This window comes from Coregonus clupeaformis, unplaced genomic scaffold, assembly GCF_020615455.1.
Source record: "Coregonus clupeaformis isolate EN_2021a unplaced genomic scaffold, ASM2061545v1 scaf0694, whole genome shotgun sequence".
In the NCBI taxonomy this organism is placed as follows: domain Eukaryota; kingdom Metazoa; phylum Chordata; class Actinopteri; order Salmoniformes; family Salmonidae; genus Coregonus; species Coregonus clupeaformis.
The window spans coordinates 180,306-198,548 of NW_025534149.1; positions in this window are offsets into that span (position 1 = coordinate 180,306).

Genomic DNA, 18,243 nt, shown 5'->3' on the forward strand with positions numbered 1-18,243 from the left:
CAGATCAACCTGACCTCTCAATCAGACAGCAGGCTAGCGAGAAAGGGAAGCAGTATATGTGGCGGCTTCTCCCGTAGCTGGTACACCAGGAAGGCTTGGCTAGCTGGGTGCACTGATGCTAATGCTTTATTTTGCTTTCCGTGCTTGCTTTTTTAAAGCGACGGGTCAGATTCAGCATGGACAGGTACCGGAGTGAGGGATATGAAGCACCTGTCAGAGAAGGTAAAGAAACATGAGAACACCAGGGCACACATGGACAACTCTGTAAAGCTAGCTGTATTAGGAAGGGTGAACATTGCTACGCAGCTGGATGACGGCCACAGGATTGCGGTGAGGAAACACAATGAGGAGGTGGATAAAAACAGGCACATTCTATCCAAAATTATCGATTGTGTGAAGTTCTGTGGGGCTTTTGAGTTGGCCTTGGTAGGCACGAGGAGACTGACTCCTCGGACAACCCCGGCATTTTCCGGGGGCTTAGTGGATTTTGTTGCCTCCCTCGACAGTGTGCTGGAGGAGCACCTGAAGACAGCTACCGTTTTTAAGGCACGTCAAAGACGATACAGAACGAGCTGTTGGACTGTATGTTGTCAGTGCTTAAGGATTACATCCTGGAGGAAGTAAAGAGTGCTGATTTTATCGCCATTCAAGCTGGCCGAGACGACTGACGTTTCCACCCACTGCCAGTTGGTGCTTGTGATACGCTACATCGATGCTAAAAGTAACGTCCAAGAGCGTTTTTTCGAGTTCATTTTGATCGAGAACGCAACCGCCGACACCATCGCTACAGCGCTGCTGGAGAGGCTCAGCACCATACTCTCACATGGACAAAAGGCCAAACTTATTGCCCAGGCTTACGACGGAGCAAGTGTGATGAGGGAGCCACCGGCGGAGTGCAGCGTAAAATAGTGGATGTGTACGAAAATGCGCACTACGTCCACTGCTATGCACATCAGCTGAACCTCATCATGCAGCAGGCTACTTCACGCATCCCCAGGATCGGCACTTTCTTTTCCGACCTTGCAGGATTTTCTGCTTTCTTCTCCAGGTCTCCCAAGCGAACCACCGTGCTTGACGAAGTGGTTGCGCATAGACTCCCCAGAGCCTCTACAACACGGTGGAACTTCCACAGTCGCGCTGTAAACACTGTGTACGAGTACAGGGATGACCTCCTAACGTGTTTCCAGACCATCAGAGACTCTGGGAACTTTGATGCCCCGACTGTCAGAGAGGCGGGGGGGCTTTGTGAGGATGCTCGAAGACGAGGCTTTCTGTTTTTCCTGGCACTGTTCCACAAGATCATGCCAAATGTGGACATGCTTTTCAGCCAGCTGCAGAAGAGGAACATCGACCCTGTCTTCATTAAAGCACTTGTCCAGAGGTTCACAGAAAGCATGCTAACAATCAGGTAAATAACTATATTTACTATTGGCTGATAAAGATGCTGTTAGAAAGATGAATAGTTCACTTACAACAGTTTAAAAGCCTAAATGTGTCTGGTCATGCAAAGTGAGTGATTATCATAGAGCCGTCACAATTATATTTGTTTTAGTATTTTAAAAGGAAAGAGAAGACATTTACATTACATTTTAGTCATTTAGCAGACGCTCTTATCCAGAGCGACTTACAGTTAAGAGTGCATAAATTTTTTCATACTGGCCCCCGTGGGAAACGAACCCACAACCCTGGCGTTGCAAGCGCCATGCTCTACCAACTGAGCTACACGGGACCACATTAGTTTTGGCAAGATCTGAAAAAAGAAGTTGGTGGAGTGCAACCCTCAAACATTGAAGAATTACAGCAGTTTGCTGCTGAAGAATGGGCCAAATTGCCAGCAGAAAAGGTGCAGCAAGCTCATTGATGTCTACAATAAGCATATGTTGGCAGCTATCTTGGCCAAAAGCTGTGCAACCAAGTACTAGCTCCAGGGTGCCAATAATTTAGTCCATGACATTTGTCTATATTTTCTAAATTACAATTGTAAACTTAAGTTTACAGAAATATAATTAAAGGTGTGGAGACCCATTTTTTTCCTCTCAAATTTCAACTGATTTTAGAAGAAATAGGGAATTATTTAAGAAAAGCCCAAGGGTGCCAATATATTTGGACACAACTGTATGCCTTCAGTCTAATTGGAATGTATGGCAGTAGAGTTGTTTGTATTTCTCCCCTAACCAAAATGGCTGCCATTAGGATACCATTCAGGATTTTTTTCACCTGTGTTACCACGACAATCACGCCAAATGAGCATTGCATTTGTGTGCTCCTTCAGTGTGAATGCGCAAATTTGATATGGGTCACATGTAAAACTGATACATAATTGATACAGATATACGGTATGTTGCCTATATATTACTATATACCGGTATTGATGCACAGACCAGTTTGGGTTTTTACTTTACCTTCTATAACGGTATTTCAATGTTTGGTTTGTTAAATGTGGTAATGCCACTCCGCCATGTGTAACGTCCGTTTTTCTAGTTTACTCCGCAATTTGGGTCGTCTCTCTCCCTCTCTCACCAAGTACCACCCCGTCACTCAAGGAGCGCAGTTGTTGTTACTCGACCACGAGAACAAGTGTTTGTCCAAAAAGACACAATCAGACGTTGATAATAATGCAGGGAAAGTACTACACAGTTTGTAATAATTATTCAGGTGTCCACCAGGTCAATTTCTAGAAGAGGCCTAGTTGTTATTGAAGATTAACTTTATTGCTAAGTGCACAGCAGAACAAAATTATGTTGCATCCCTCTCACAAATGTAATAGAAAAAGGCTTTAAAACGTAATAACATCAGTTAATTATGTACATCACAGGTTAAAAGCAGTTACTAGACATAGTTTGTGTGTATATACACACTATCTGTCTGTCTGTCTGTCTGTCTGTCTATATATATATATATATAAGTCACTGGTTGTGTGTTGAGGGGGAATTACAGTGAGCTAAGAAGTCTGATTGCAAGTTATCAAATTAAACTTTATTTTTTGGACCCAGGGCCTCAATTCCCTCTTTGTGTGGGGACAGCGCATCTGACGAGCAGCAACAGCCCATCAAGCGACGGAGGATGCTGGGACCAGGAGAACAACAGAGGTTGGCTATAGAGGTAAGTTGTGATGTAATTGTCAGTGTTTCCCCATAGAACTTTTTTCAGGCCTGGTAGTATGTAGCCAAAACCCTGAACAATCAGCACCTTGGTAATCATATACTTGAGTTGGACATAGGCATGTGTCAGTCAGGATCACTTGCATCAAAATAGCTTAATTGCAAATTAAAGCTGATGATGTATCTTTACAGGTATGTGATACCATCCTGAGTCATGCCAAAGAGAGGTTCTCCTTCACCCAGCACCTCATCAGCGCAACACTATTGCACGGAGAGTTGTTCCCACAACACAGTGTGAAGTTCCCCGATACAGCGCTTGAAACAACCGTGGAGGCGTACCCCATGTTGAACAAGGCCAAGCTCAAAACCGAACTGTCCCTCATCTATGAGAACAGTGAGTTCAAGGCTTGTAGTGGTGCAGTGCCCCTGTACCAGTTCTTCATGGAGAACAACCTTCAGAGCACTTTCACAGAGACTGCCAGCCTCCTCAAGATCCTCATCACCACACCCATGACAACTGCTGAGTCAGAAAGGTGCTTCTCTACACTGAAAAGGATCAAGACCTTCCTGAGAAACAGCATGACACAGGATCGCCTGAACGCTCTGGCCATGCTCTCCATGGAGAAGAAACTTGTCAGGGACATTCCTGACTTTAATCAAAGGGTCATTAAGAGAGGTTTGCCACTCAGAAGGACAGACGGGCAAAATTCCTGTACAAATAAGATGACAGACACACACACACAGAGCAGCTCTGGCCGCATGTTTCTTTGTATATAGTTGACCTTAGCATAAAAAAATCCAGTTATATATGGTACTCTAGAAAGTCTTAATAGTGTCTTTGCTAATATTAATGTATATATGTTGTTTTGTATCAATTAATTGTTGCAGTTCTGGAGCACATTAACAATTAGTCACATTTAGTATGATCATAAAATACTGTATGCTATTCTTCCAGTCAAAGGTTTGAGTTCATCCACTTGATATCCATTTCTATATTATACATCCTTTTATACAGTGTAAGATTTCCTATAAACTTTATAATAATTTCATGTTATTGTCCACTTTCCACTCTGTTCTGACAGCATGCCTGTTGCGTTGCCTGTTTACTACCAATGGTAAAAAGTTCACTTTAAATGCAAATGAAAGGCTTGGGTTTGTGTAATATGTTTTTGTGTAAGAATGCCTCAACTTTTTTAATATTGGCATTAAATAATTACTGAATGTTTCACTGAGCACTGCTGTCCTGCAGTTTGTGTTAAAATATATCGCGATGGTTACAGGAAAAAAAAAAGTATGGCACAGCCCCACCGAGAATATTTTTCACCAGCCGCCACTGTAAATACTCAGTCTTACAGTAGTGTGTCGGCTGTCAGGGTACGTTTGGACCGTGGTCTTTGACAAGTTAACAGTCATCATCAAACCCCGAAGACACACTTTTATTACAAGCTGTAATAAACGTATCACATTTAAGTATTTTAGATCACACAAGGTCAATTTATCCTGTGGAAATGTATCACACACAAAACTATGATATAGCTACTCTAGTCTGAAGTATATGGTGATGAACGGGATAATTGCATGGGGTTTGAAATGAGCATAGTGGTGAATATACATAAAACGAAAGAGTTAGAGGAAGAACGTCTTCAATAGCCTGACGTATAAGATAACATACAGGCAAGTGGGTACATAATGTAGTATGATGTAATGTTTCGATTTGAGATATGAGTAGAAACAGTTCATATGTAGGCTATACTTTACTGTGTAAATATTGACATTTGGGAACAAACCAATCATCTTGGTTGATGCCACAATTATTTTATTGTCCCTAATTTTATTTTCACTCATTTTCTTTTCACCAGTGGAATTAACACATACTGCTTAATATTATCACATTGCTGACACTAGATAATACATAGCTAACATGACGTTCACATGACAGACACTAGATAATACCTAGCTAACATGATTATACAACATTTTGTGATTTGTCACAGTCTTTGCACTGAAATGGTTCCTCCCCAGTGTGAGTCCTCATATGCAGTTTCAGAAGGTACCCACTTATTTAAATTCTTAGACTAATGCACTCCTGTTCATGCAATTGTTCTGATGATCGTAATTTGAGAATTGTGTAATTATTATATTGTAGTTTAGTGTATATACAAGTTACATAATACCAGAAACAATTCACCTACACCACACCAAGGTAATAAAATGAATTTTGACTATCGATTTTGCGTTTCTTTATTATTATTATGTTGTTGTTGTTATGTTGTTGCTAAGCTACGTGCCGCCCCTTGCCGTAATTGGGATGTATCTGTGATTTGAAGTAAATAAATAATACAATGCATAATATGTTTTACATACTGTATGTCAATGACGTCCATGATGATTGGACGATTGAAGTTTTGTAGAAAAAAAAACAAGAAGTGAAATCACCAATCAGAACTTGCTGAATCAAAAAAATAATCGCTAGTGGTTCTTGAGCAGCATAGCTAATAACAATTTCAAATCAAATTTTATTTGTCACATACACGTGTTTAGCAGATGTTATAGCGGGTGTAGCGAAATGCTTGTGCTTCTAGTTCCGACAGTGCAGTAATATCTAACAATTTCACAACATATACCCAATACACACAAAACTAGTAAGGAATGGAATTTAAGAAAATATACATATATGGACAAGCAATGACAGAGCGGCATGGACTAAGATACAGTAGAATATTACAGAATAGAATACAGTATATACATATGAGATGAGTAGTGCAAGATATGTAAACATCATTAAAGTGACTAGAGTTACATTTCTCCCAACTTCTATCCCTTTCCTCCACAAATGTCTCAATTACAGCTGCTTAATGTGTTTATCAACGAAAAATTAACCGCAATTGCTTTGGAGATATCAGTGGTTGTTTAAAAAAAAAAAACGAACGCAGAGTATCAGGAAGAAATCTCCCGTTTGAAACGAGCACATGCACGAGATAAAGGTGCATAGATTAGCAAAAGCAGGTTTGTGACTACGTCTCGCTATATGACATAAGTAGTTACCCTATTTCTTGTCAGCCTTTAAAGTTATCAAATTTCATCCTTCCTTCTTCCCTCCAGAAGCTCACTGTCACTCAAAGAGATAAAGTACATTGTATAAGATGCTTAAAAAAAGGGTCCATCAATGGATTTATTTTGGAATAAAATACGTATTGGTCTTGTTTGAGGGGTAATGCGAAAGCAACCGACTGTAGTCGCGGAGTGAAGTCGGGGGAGGTGCATTTGGGACAGCCGAAAGTCGGACACTGATGTGGTTTTCCAACAGCAAGGCTCCGTGCAACATGGCAGTGTTGCCATTGTTTATAAAAGTTGTTCTTTATAATGTTGAAATAAACATGTCTCCAACCCCCATATCATACGCTGACAAGATACAGTACACAAGCCATGTCTCAAAAATCCTTCTTTAACCTGTCTCCTCCCCTTCATCTACACTGATTGAAGTGGATTTAACAAGTGACATCAATAAGGGATCATATCTTTCACCTGGTCAGTCTATCATGGAAAAAGCAAGTGTTCCTAATGTTTTGTACACAGTGTATGTGTGTACATTGTACAATCAATTGGTGAGAGAGGGCCTCAAATATCACATTAATTTGTACATATCAACTGTATACATGAATTGTGGAAAAATTGGTTCCTGTTTCAGTCACGTCTTTGTCACATTAGCCTGGGTCAAACAAAAACACCCTTACGATTGGTTGACAATAGTGCCTCACAATGCAGCCAATCAAAGTGTATTGGTCACTTACACAGATTTGCAGATGTTATCACAGTTGCAGCAAAATGTTTGTTTCTAGCGCCAACAGTGCAGTAATACCTAGCAATAAATAAATACAAACAAAAACAATACACACAATCCAGAAAATAAATTAAGAAATATAAGAATGAGCAATGTCAGAGGCCGGAATATAAATATATATATTATACAGTGCCTTCAGAAAGTCTTCATACCCCTTGACTTATTCTACATTTTGTTATGTTACAGCCTGAATTCAAAATGGATTAAATAGACACGCCATTGAGTTGCCTGACCTGAAATGGGAAGTCCACCTTCTTCACTGTTAGTGTGTCGGGAACCTTCTCCTGAACGGCAGACCGTGGGACATCCACTACCATCCCCTCTACTTACTCCTTCAGCTATTTTCACTGCCTCCACATCACAGGAGGGGAAAATGGCTCATAATAATGGCCGGAACAGCGCAAATGGAATGGCATCAAACAGCTGGAAACCATGTGTTTGATGTAATTGATACCATTCCACTAATGCCGCTCCAGTCATTACCATGAGCCCGTTCCGCCCAATTAAGGTGTCACCAACCTCCTGTGCTCCACATAGGAGACCTGCTGGATAGCCCTGATCCTAGTTACTGTGACCTCCTTCATACTTACAGGGCACGCCGGGATCTCGGGAATGTGATTCCCATCACAATTACAGCGACATGCTTCATCTGACTCTTCAACTACGACATATTTATTCCTTTGACAAAACACTTGCCACGTGTCCAAACTTTTTACAGTTGGAACACTGAAGCGGCTTCTGTACGTACCGTATATCCCAAATACCCAAGTTTTACATAAGTCGGGAGAAGCGCTTCATCAAAACAGTAAAACTTTGCTCCTTCTTTCCGTCTCTCACTCGATTCAAGCGACGTGTGCGTCTACCGTTCCTGGACTGTTATCCCTAAACCACGCAGCCTCTATGTCCAACGAGACACCAGAGATGACATCTTTAGCCAGTGCCGTACCCTGAAAATCATAGCTTTCCACATCATACGTTGACATCTTGTAGAGCTCTCTCCTTTTGCGCTTTTGACACACACAGGAAATCAACATCATACCGCTCCTGGTCACTCTGACCGATTCCACTTGACCAAATTTGTCCTTCACCATCTTCCAGATCGCAAACGGGGTCACCCAGAAAAAACATCCTTGCTTTGTGAATCACACTCCAACCATAAACCGTTGTTCATTTCCAACTTCAGTCCTTTTTACTCAACTCTTCTTCACCATTGTCCACTCATTCTCGCCAACTGTACTCACGCCAAGCGAATCGCACATTTCTTTCGTCTCTGACATGCACTGTCAACTGTGGGACCTTATATACACAGGTGTGTTTCTTTCTAAATCATGTCCAATCAATTAAATTGACCACAGGTGGACTCCAATCAAGTTGTAACGACAAGTCAAGGATGATCAAAGGAAATTGGATGCACCTGAGGTCAATTTGGAGTGTCATAGCAAAGGGGTGTGAATACTTATGTAAATTAGATATTTCTGTATTTCATTTTAAATACATTTCTAAAAACATGTTTTCACTTTGTCATTTTGGAGTATTGTGTAGATGGGTGGGGGGAAAAAATCTGTTTAATCCATTCTGAATTGGGGAGCAGGTGTGTGTAATGATGGGGAGCAGGTGTGTGTAATGATGGAGAACAGGTGTGTGTAATGTCAATGTAATGAAGGCCTACCTTCAAACTCAGTGATAGAGGAATTTGTATGTTTAGAGTAATGACTAAAAGTGTTCCACCCCGATACTGTATAAATGTGTAAACTGTGTTAAGAGTTATAAGACAATAAGCCCACTAACAGAGAAGGGGGTTAGAAACTGCTGAGACAAACATTCCAGGAGAAAGGAGACCTAGAAACTGTCACACTTAAACATTCTGTACTGTGGAAATGTACAGGCCGCCTAAAGGTGGGCGGAGCAAAGTCCTTTGTGAGGACGCATATAAAAAAGGCTGTGTGTGTTTTTAGCGCCAGAACGCTATCTGAATAAAATGGCTGATCTCTTGCAGACTGGAGAATTTGTTTAATTCTTAATTAACCAGAGCCTTACAACCTCTGGGAATTATTCAAAGCTTGAGTAACTATTAGAGATAGAAATTCTCGTGACACTCAGTGCCTCTTTGCTTGACATCATGGGAAAATCAAAAGAAATCAGCCAAGACCTCCAAAAATTGTAGACCTCCACAAGTCTGGTTCATCCTTGGGAGCAATTTCCAAACGCCTGAAGGTACCACATTCATCTGTACAAACAATAGTACGCAAGTATAAACACCATGGGACCACGCAGCCGTCATACTGCTCAGGAAGGAGACGCGTTCTGTCTCCTAGAGATGAACATACTTTGGTGCGAAAAGTGCAAATCAATCCCAGAACAACAGCAAAGGACCTTGTGAAGATGCTGGAGGAAACAGGTACAAACGTTTCTATATCCACAGTAAAACGAGTCCTATATCGACATAACCTGAAAGGCCGCTCAGCAAGGAAGAAGCCACTACTCCAAAACCGCCATAAAAAAGCCAGACTTCGGTTTGCAATTGCACATGGGGACAAAGATCGTACTTTTTGGAGAAATGTCCTCTGGTCTAATGAAACAAAAATAGAACTGTTTGGCCATAATGACCATCGTTATGTTTGGAGGAAAAAAGGGTAGGCTTGCAAGCCGAAGAACACCATCCCAACCGTGAAGCACGGGGGCGGCATCATCATGCTGTGGGGGTGCTTTGCTGCAGGAGGGACTGGTGCACTTCACAAAATAGATGGCATCATGAGGAAGGAAAATTATGTGGATATATTGAAGCAACATCTCAAGACATCAGTCAGGAAGTTAAAGCTTGGTCGCAAATGGGTCTTCCAAATGGACAATGACCCCAAACATACTTCCAAAGTTGTGGCAAAATGGCTTAAGGACAACAAAGTCAAGGTATTGGAGTGGCCATCACAAAGCCCTGACCTCAATCCTATAGAACATGTGTGGGCAGAACCGAAAAAGCGTGTGCGAGCAAGGAAGCCTACAAACCTGACTCAGTTACACCAGCTCTGTCAGGAGGAATGGGCCAAAATTCACCCAACTTATTGTGGGAAGCTTGTGGACGGCTACCTGAAACGTTTGACCCAAGTTAAACAATTTAAAGGCAATGCTACCAAATACTAATTGAGTGTATGTAAACTTCTGACCCACTGGAAATGTGATGAAATAAATTAAAGCTGAAATAAATCATTCTCTCTACTATTATTCTGACATTTCACATTCTTAAAATAAAGTGGTGATCCTAACTGACCTAAGACAGGGAATTTTTACTAGGATTAAATGTCAGAAATTGTGAAAAGCTGAGTTTAAATGTATTTGGCTAAGGTGTATGTAAACTTCCGACTTCAACTGTACAAATAAAGTGGCTGAAACAGTATGTACATAGGGCAGCAGTCTCTAAGGTGACTAAGGTTCAGGGTACTGGGTGGAGGCCGGCTAGTGGTGACTGTTTAACAGTCTGATGGCCTGGAGATAGATGCTGTTTCTCAGTCTCTCGGTCCCAGCTTTGATGCACCTGTACTGTCTCCGCCTTCTAGATGGTAGCGGGGGTGAACAGGTCGCGGCTCGGGTGGCTGAGGTCCTTGATGATCTTTCTTGGCCTTCCTGTGACACCGGGTGCTGTAGATGTCCTGGAGGGCAGACAGTCTGCCCCAGGTGACTTACTTTCTGGACAGTAGAGGACTAATGTCACCAGATCAAAGTCGTTTCAGGAACGACTGACTTACTTTCTGGACAGTAGAGGACTAATGTCACCAGATCAAAGTCGTTTCAGGAACGACTGACTTACTTTCTGGACAGTAGAGGACTAATGTCACCAGATCAAAGTCGTTTCAGGAAAGACTGACTTACTTTCTGGACAGTAGAGGACTAATGTCACCAGATCAAAGTCGTTTCAGGAAAGACTGACTTACTTTCTGGACAGTAGAGGACTAATGTCACCAGATCAAAGTCGTTTCAGGAACGACTGACTTACTTTCTGGACAGTAGAGGACTAATGTCACCAGATCAAAGTCGTTTCAGGAACGACTGACTTACTTTCTGGACAGTAGAGGACTAATGTCACCAGATCAAAGTCGTTTCAGGAACGACTGACTTACTTTCTGGACAGTAGAGGACTAATGTCACCAGATCAAAGTCGTTTCAGGAAAGACTGACTTACTTTCTGGACAGTAGAGGACTAATGTCACCAGATCAAAGTCGTTTCAGGAAAGACTGACTTACTTTCTGGACAGTAGAGGACTAATGTCACCAGATCAAAGTCGTTTCAGGAACGACTGACTTACTTTCTGGACAGTAGAGGACTAATGTCACCAGATCAAAGTCGTTTCAGGAACGACTGACTTACTTTCTGGACAGTAGAGGACTAATGTCACCAGATCAAAGTCGTTTCAGGAAAGACTGACTTACTTTCTGGACAGTAGAGGACTAATGTCACCAGATCAAAGTCGTTTCAGGAACGACTGACTTACTTTCTGGACAGTAGAGGACTAATGTCACCAGATCAAAGTCGTTTCAGGAACGACTGACTTACTTTCTGGACAGTAGAGGACTAATGTCACCAGATCAAAGTCGTTTCAGGAAAGACTGACTTACTTTCTGGAGAGTAGACTAATGTCACCATATCAAAGTGGGTTCAGGAAAGGCAGGGGAACGATGGATCCTGTACTATGCTTTGAGTCAGTCATACGGAAGGCACAGGCAAATAAGGAGGTGGTGGTAGCCGTTTTCTTTGATGTAGAGAAGGCTTATGATGTGGAAGGAAGGAAGGCCTACTTATCAAGCTGGATAACATAGGGGTTGGAGGAAGGGTTTTTAACTGGATAAAGGATTTTCTTTTTGGCCGATCAATAGAAGTGAGGGTGGGGAGCTCTGTCTCCAAAAGCTATGAGGTGGATAATGGTACCCCCTCAGGGAAGTCTCATTAGTCCTTTGTTGTTCTCCATTACGATTGATGATGTATTCTCTCAGGTGAGACCGGATATTGGGAGGTCATTGTTTGCGGATGATGGAGCGCTGTGGAAGAGAGGGATAAATATTACCCAGACAGCCAGAAGAGTTCAAGAAGCGATTAGTGAAGTAGAGCAGTGGACCCTCAGGTGGGGGCTTCAAGTTTTCAGTTGAGAAAAAACTGACTGTGGTTTTTTTCTAGAAGGAAGATTGTGAAGGAAATATACTTGAAGTTGGAAGGAAGGAATCTGGAGAGGATGGGAGGGTTTAGGTTCGTGGGGGTCTGGTTTGACACTCGAATGGCATGGGCAGAGCATATTAACAGAGTAGTTGTCAAAGGAAAGGAAATATTGAATGTGATGCGTTGCTTGTCAGAAATGGAGTGGGGGGCAGATAGAATGGCGTTGAACATGATATATATATATACAGTATATAGCGCTGTTAAGGTCATCACCGGTTTATGGAAGTATAGCATTTGGATCAGCAGCTCAGACATCTTTAAAAAAGCTAGATGTTATCCAGGCCCAAGCCCTAAGAATACGTTGTGGAGCACTCAGGACCTCCCCGATGGCAGCGATGCAGGTAGAGTTTGGAGAGATGCCGTTAAAGTTAAGAAGACAACAGCTAGCCGTGACATATTGGGTAAATCTACAGGGACATATGGTTACACATCCTACAAAAAAAGGTGCTCCTAGAGTTTCTGGGAACATGAACAAGATCTCAATACAAGCTTTGGGTGGATAGGCAATTGCATGGCGAGAGAGATGGGGTTGTTTGGGAGGGAGTTTAGCCCCTCTGTGGTTCTTCCTGCTATCCCACCTTGGGTTCTCCCTCAACCAGTGATAGATCTAGGGTTGCTTGAGAGGGTAAGAGATTCAGTTGTAAGTGAACATTTAAGAACGCAATACCATGCTTTCTTGAATACATTCACAGATGGATCTAAGGGACCCTAAAACGGGGAGGACAGGAGCAGCTTTTAGTGTTCCTGAGTTTAAGGAGGCAGTGACGAAAAGAGAGCAACGGATCATTTATCTGTTCACACAACGGGAGTTGCTGACCGTACTATTGGCTGCAGAGTGGGTGGAGGAGGTGTGGCCAGACAGGGTAGTCATCTGCTCTGACTCCTGTGCAGCACTGATGACCTTAAATTCATGTGTGTCTCAGAGCAGACAGGATGTATTGTATGAGGTTTGTATAGGGTGAAACAGATGGGGGGTATTTGTGATGTTCCTCTGGGCACCAGCTCATGTGGGGAGTAGAGGGGAATGAGGAAGTGGATATTATTGCCAAGCAGGCTCTTAAACATCCTAATGTTGAGATGGAATTGTCAAATCAGTAAAGCAGAAGCCAAGGGATTAATAAGAACAGTGGTTAAAAATAAGTGGCAAGAGTTGTGGAACAGGGAGAGTGAGGGAAGACACCTGTATAAGATCCAGGAAAAGGTGGGGGCAGGGAGGTCCTCAGGCCGAGAGAGAAAGGAGGACAGTGTAGTCACAAGGCTCAATAGTACATAGTGGTGGGGAAACATCCGACTGGGAGGTGTGATCATTGTCAGGAGGAGATGGAGACAGTGGAACATGTTCTATTTCAGTGCCAGAAAATATGTGAGAGAAAGGGAGCGATTGTTATTAGATTTGAGGAGTAATTGGGTTGAAGAGCCAGGATTAAGTGATCTGCTGGGGAAATCTTCAGGGGATGTAGTATTTAATTACAGTGGCGGCTGGTGAAAAATATTCTCGGTGGGGCTGTGCCATACTTTTTTTCCTGTAACCATCGCGATATATTTTAACACAAACTGCAGGACAGCAGTGCTCAGTGAAACATTCAGTAATTATTTAATGCCAATATTAAAAAGTTGAGGCATTCTTACACAAAAACATATTACACAAACCCAAGCCTTTCATTTGCATTTAAAGTGAACTTTTTACCATTGGTAGTAAACAGGCAACGCAACAGGCATGCTGTCAGAACAGAGTGGAAAGTGGACAATAACATGAAATTATTATAAAGTTTATAGGAAATCTTACACTGTATAAAAGGATGTATAATATAGAAATGGATATCAAGTGGATGAACTCAAACCTTTGACTGGAAGAATAGCATACAGTATTTTATGATCATACTAAATGTGACTAATTGTTAATGTGCTCCAGAACTGCAACAATTAATTGATACAAAACAACATATATACATTAATATTAGCAAAGACACTATTAAGACTTTCTAGAGTACCATATATAACTGGATTTTTTATGCTAAGGTCAACTATATACAAAGAAACATGCGGCCAGAGCTGCTCTGTGTGTGTGTGTCTGTCATCTTATTTGTACAGGAATTTTGCCCGTCTGTCCTTCTGAGTGGCAAACCTCTCAATGACCCTTTGATTAAAGTCAGGAATGTCCCTGACAAGTTTCTTCTCCATGGAGAGCATGGCCAGAGCGTTCAGGCGATCCTGTGTCATGCTGTTTCTCAGGAAGGTCTTGATCCTTTTCAGTGTAGAGAAGCACCTTTCTGACTCAGCAGTTGTCATGGGTGTGGTGATGAGGATCTTGAGAGGCTGGCAGTCTCTGGAAAGTGCTCTGAAGGTTGTTCTCCATGAAGAACTGGTACAGGGGCACTGCACCACTACAAGCCTTGAACTCACTGTTCTCATAGATGAGGGACAGTTCGGTTTTGAGCTTGGCCTTGTTCAACATGGGGTACGCCTCCACGGTTGTTTCAAGCGCTGTATCGGGAACTTCACACTGTGTTGTGGGAACAACTCTCCGTGCAATAGTGTTGCGCTGATGAGGTGCTGGGTGAAGGAGAACCTCTCTTTGGCATGACTCAGGATGGTATCACATACCTGTAAAGATACATCATCAGCTTTAATTTGCAATTAAGCTATTTTGATGCAAGTGATCCTGACTGACACATGCCTATGTCCAACTCAAGTATATGATTACCAAGGTGCTGATTGTTCAGGGTTTTGGCTACATACTACCAGGCCTGAAAAAAGTTCTATGGGGAAACACTGACAATTACATCACAACTTACCTCTATAGCCAACCTCTGTTGTTCTCCTGGTCCCAGCATCCTCCGTCGCTTGATGGGCTGTTGCTGCTCGTCAGATGCGCTGTCCCCCACACAAAGAGGGAATTGAGGCCCTGGGTCCAAAAAATAAAGTTTAATTTGATAACTTGCAATCAGACTTCTTAGCTCACTGTAATTCCCCCTCAACACACAACCAGTGACTATATATATATATATAGACAGACAGACAGACAGACAGACAGATAGTGTGTATATACACACAAACTATGTCTAGTAACTGCTTTTAACCTGTGATGTACATAATTAACTGATGTTATTACGTTTTAAAGCCTTTTTCTATTACATTTGTGAGAGGGATGCAACATAATTTTGTTCTGCTGTGCACTTAGCAATAAAGTTAATCTTCAATAACAACTAGGCCTCTTCTAGAAATTGACCTGGTGGACACCTGAATAATTATTACAAACTGTGTAGTACTTTCCTGCATTATTATCAACGTCTGATTGTGTCTTTTTGGACAAACACTTGTTCTCGTGGTCGAGTAACAACAACTGCGCTCCTTGAGTGACGGGGTGGTACTTGGTGAGAGAGGGAGAGAGACGACCCAAATTGCGGAGTAAACTAGAAAAACGGACGTTACACATGGCGGAGTGGCATTACCACATTTAACAAACCAAACATTGAAATACCGTTATAGAAGGTAAAGTAAAAACCCAAACTGGTCTGTGCATCAATACCGGTATATAGTAATATATAGGCAACATACCGTATATCTGTATCAATTATGTATCAGTTTTACATGTGACCCATATCAAATTTGCGCATTCACACTGAAGGAGCACACAAATGCAATGCTCATTTGGCGTGATTGTCGTGGTAACACAGGTGAAAAAAATCCTGAATGGTATCCTAATGGCAGCCATTTTGGTTAGGGAGAAATACAAACAACTCTACTGCCATACATTCCAATTAGACTGAAGGCATACAGTTGTGTCCAAATATATTGGCACCCTTGGGCTTTTCTTAAATAATTCCCTATTTCTTCTAAAATCAGTTGAAATTTGAGAGGAAAAAATGGGTCTCCACACCTTTAATTATATTTCTGTAAACTTAAGTTTACAATTGTAATTTAGAAAATATAGACAAATGTCATGGACTAAATTATTGGCACCCTGGAGCTAGTACTTGGTTGCACAGCTTTTGGCCAAGATAGCTGCCAACATATGCTTATTGTAGACATCAATGAGCTTGCTGCACCTTTTCTGCTGGCAATTTGGCCCATTCTTCAGCAGCAAACTGCTGTAATTCTTCAATGTTTGAGGGTTGCACTCCACCAACTTCTTTTTTTCAGATCTTGCCAAAACTAATGTGGTCCCGTGTAGCTCAGTTGGTAGAGCATGGCGCTTGCAACGCCAGGGTTGTGGGTTCGTTTCCCACGGGGGCCAGTATGAAAAAATTTATGCACTCTTAACTGTAAGTCGCTCTGGATAAGAGCGTCTGCTAAATGACTAAAATGTAATGTAAATGTCTTCTCTTTCCTTTTAAAATACTAAAACAAATATAATTGTGACGGCTCTATGATAATCACTCACTTTGATGACCAGACACATTTAGGCTTTTAAACTGTTGTAAGTGAACTATTCATCTTTCTAACAGCATCTTTATCAGCCAATAGTAAATATAGTTATTTACCTGATTGTTAGCATGCTTTCTGTGAACCTCTGGACAAGTGCTTTAATGAAGACAGGGTCGATGTTCCTCTTCTGCAGCTGGCTGAAAAGCATGTCCACATTTGGCATGATCTTGTGGAACAGTGCCAGGAAAAACAGAAAGCCTCGTCTTCGAGCATCCTCACAAAGCCCCCGCCTCTCTGACAGTCGGGGCATCAAAGTTCCCAGAGTCTCTGATGGTCTGGAAACACGTTAGGAGGTCATCCCTGTACTCGTACACAGTGTTTACAGCGCGACTGTGGAAGTTCCACCGTGTTGTAGAGGCTCTGGGAGTCTATGCGCAACCACTTCGTCAAGCACGGTGGTTCGCTTGGGAGACCTGGAGAAGAAAGCAGAAAATCCTGCAAGGTCGGAAAAGAAAGTGCCGATCCTGGGGATGCGTGAAGTAGCCTGCTGCATGATGAGGTTCAGCTGATGTGCATAGCAGTGGACGTAGTGCGCATTTTCGTACACATCCACTATTTTACGCTGCACTCCGCCGGTGGCTCCCCTCATCACACTTGCTCCGTCGTAAGCCTGGGCAATAAGTTTGGCCTTTTGTCCATGTGAGAGTATGGTGCTGAGCCTCTCCAGCAGCGCTGTAGCGATGGTGTCGGCGGTTGCGTTCTCGATCAAAATGAACTCGAAAAAACGCTCTTGGACGTTACTTTTAGCATCGATGTAGCGTATCACAAGCACCAACTGGCAGTGGGTGGAAACGTCAGTCGTCTCGTCAGCTTGAATGGCGATAAAATCAGCACTCTTTACTTCCTCCAGGATGTAATCCTTAAGCACTGACAACATACAGTCCAACAGCTCGTTCTGTATCGTCTTTGACGTGCCCTTAAAAACGGTAGCTGTCTTCAGGTGCTCCTCCAGCACACTGTCGAGGAGGCAACAAAATCCACTAAGCCCCGGAAAATGCCGGGGTTGTCCGAGGAGTCAGTCTCCTCGTGCCCACGCAAGGCCAACTCAAAAGCCCCACAGAACTTCACACAATCGATAATTTTGGATAGAATGTGCCTGTTTTTATCCACCTCCTCATTGTGTTTCCTCACCGCAATCCTGTGGCCGTCATCCAGCTGCGTAGCAATGTTCACCCTTCCTAATACAGCTAGCTTTACAGAGTTGTCCATGTGTGCCCTGGTGTTCTCATGTTTCTTTACCTTCTCTGACAGGTGCTTCATATCCCTCACTCCGGTACCTGTCCATGCTGAATCTGACCCCGTCGTTTTTAAAAGCAAGCACGGAAAGCAAAATAAAGCATTAGCATCAGTGCACCCAGCTAGCCAAGCCTTCCTGGTGTACCAGCTACGGGAGAAGCCGCGCATATACTGCTTCCCTTTCTCGCTAGCCTGCTGTCTGATTGAGAGGTCAGGTTGATCTGGGCCCAGCTCTTTCACCCGAACTTTCTCTGACAAAGTTCTCCTCTCAAACGGATCTTGGAGGAGAGATTTCACCGAGTTAGGGTTGGGTCTTGGAGGAGTAATGCTTTGCGTTCGCCATTGTCGTCTAGTAAAAATGGCGCCACTGGAGCCCGGTCCTTATTTTATCAGGGGCGAGCTTGGGGCGATAAAATAATCGCCCTCCTTGGATT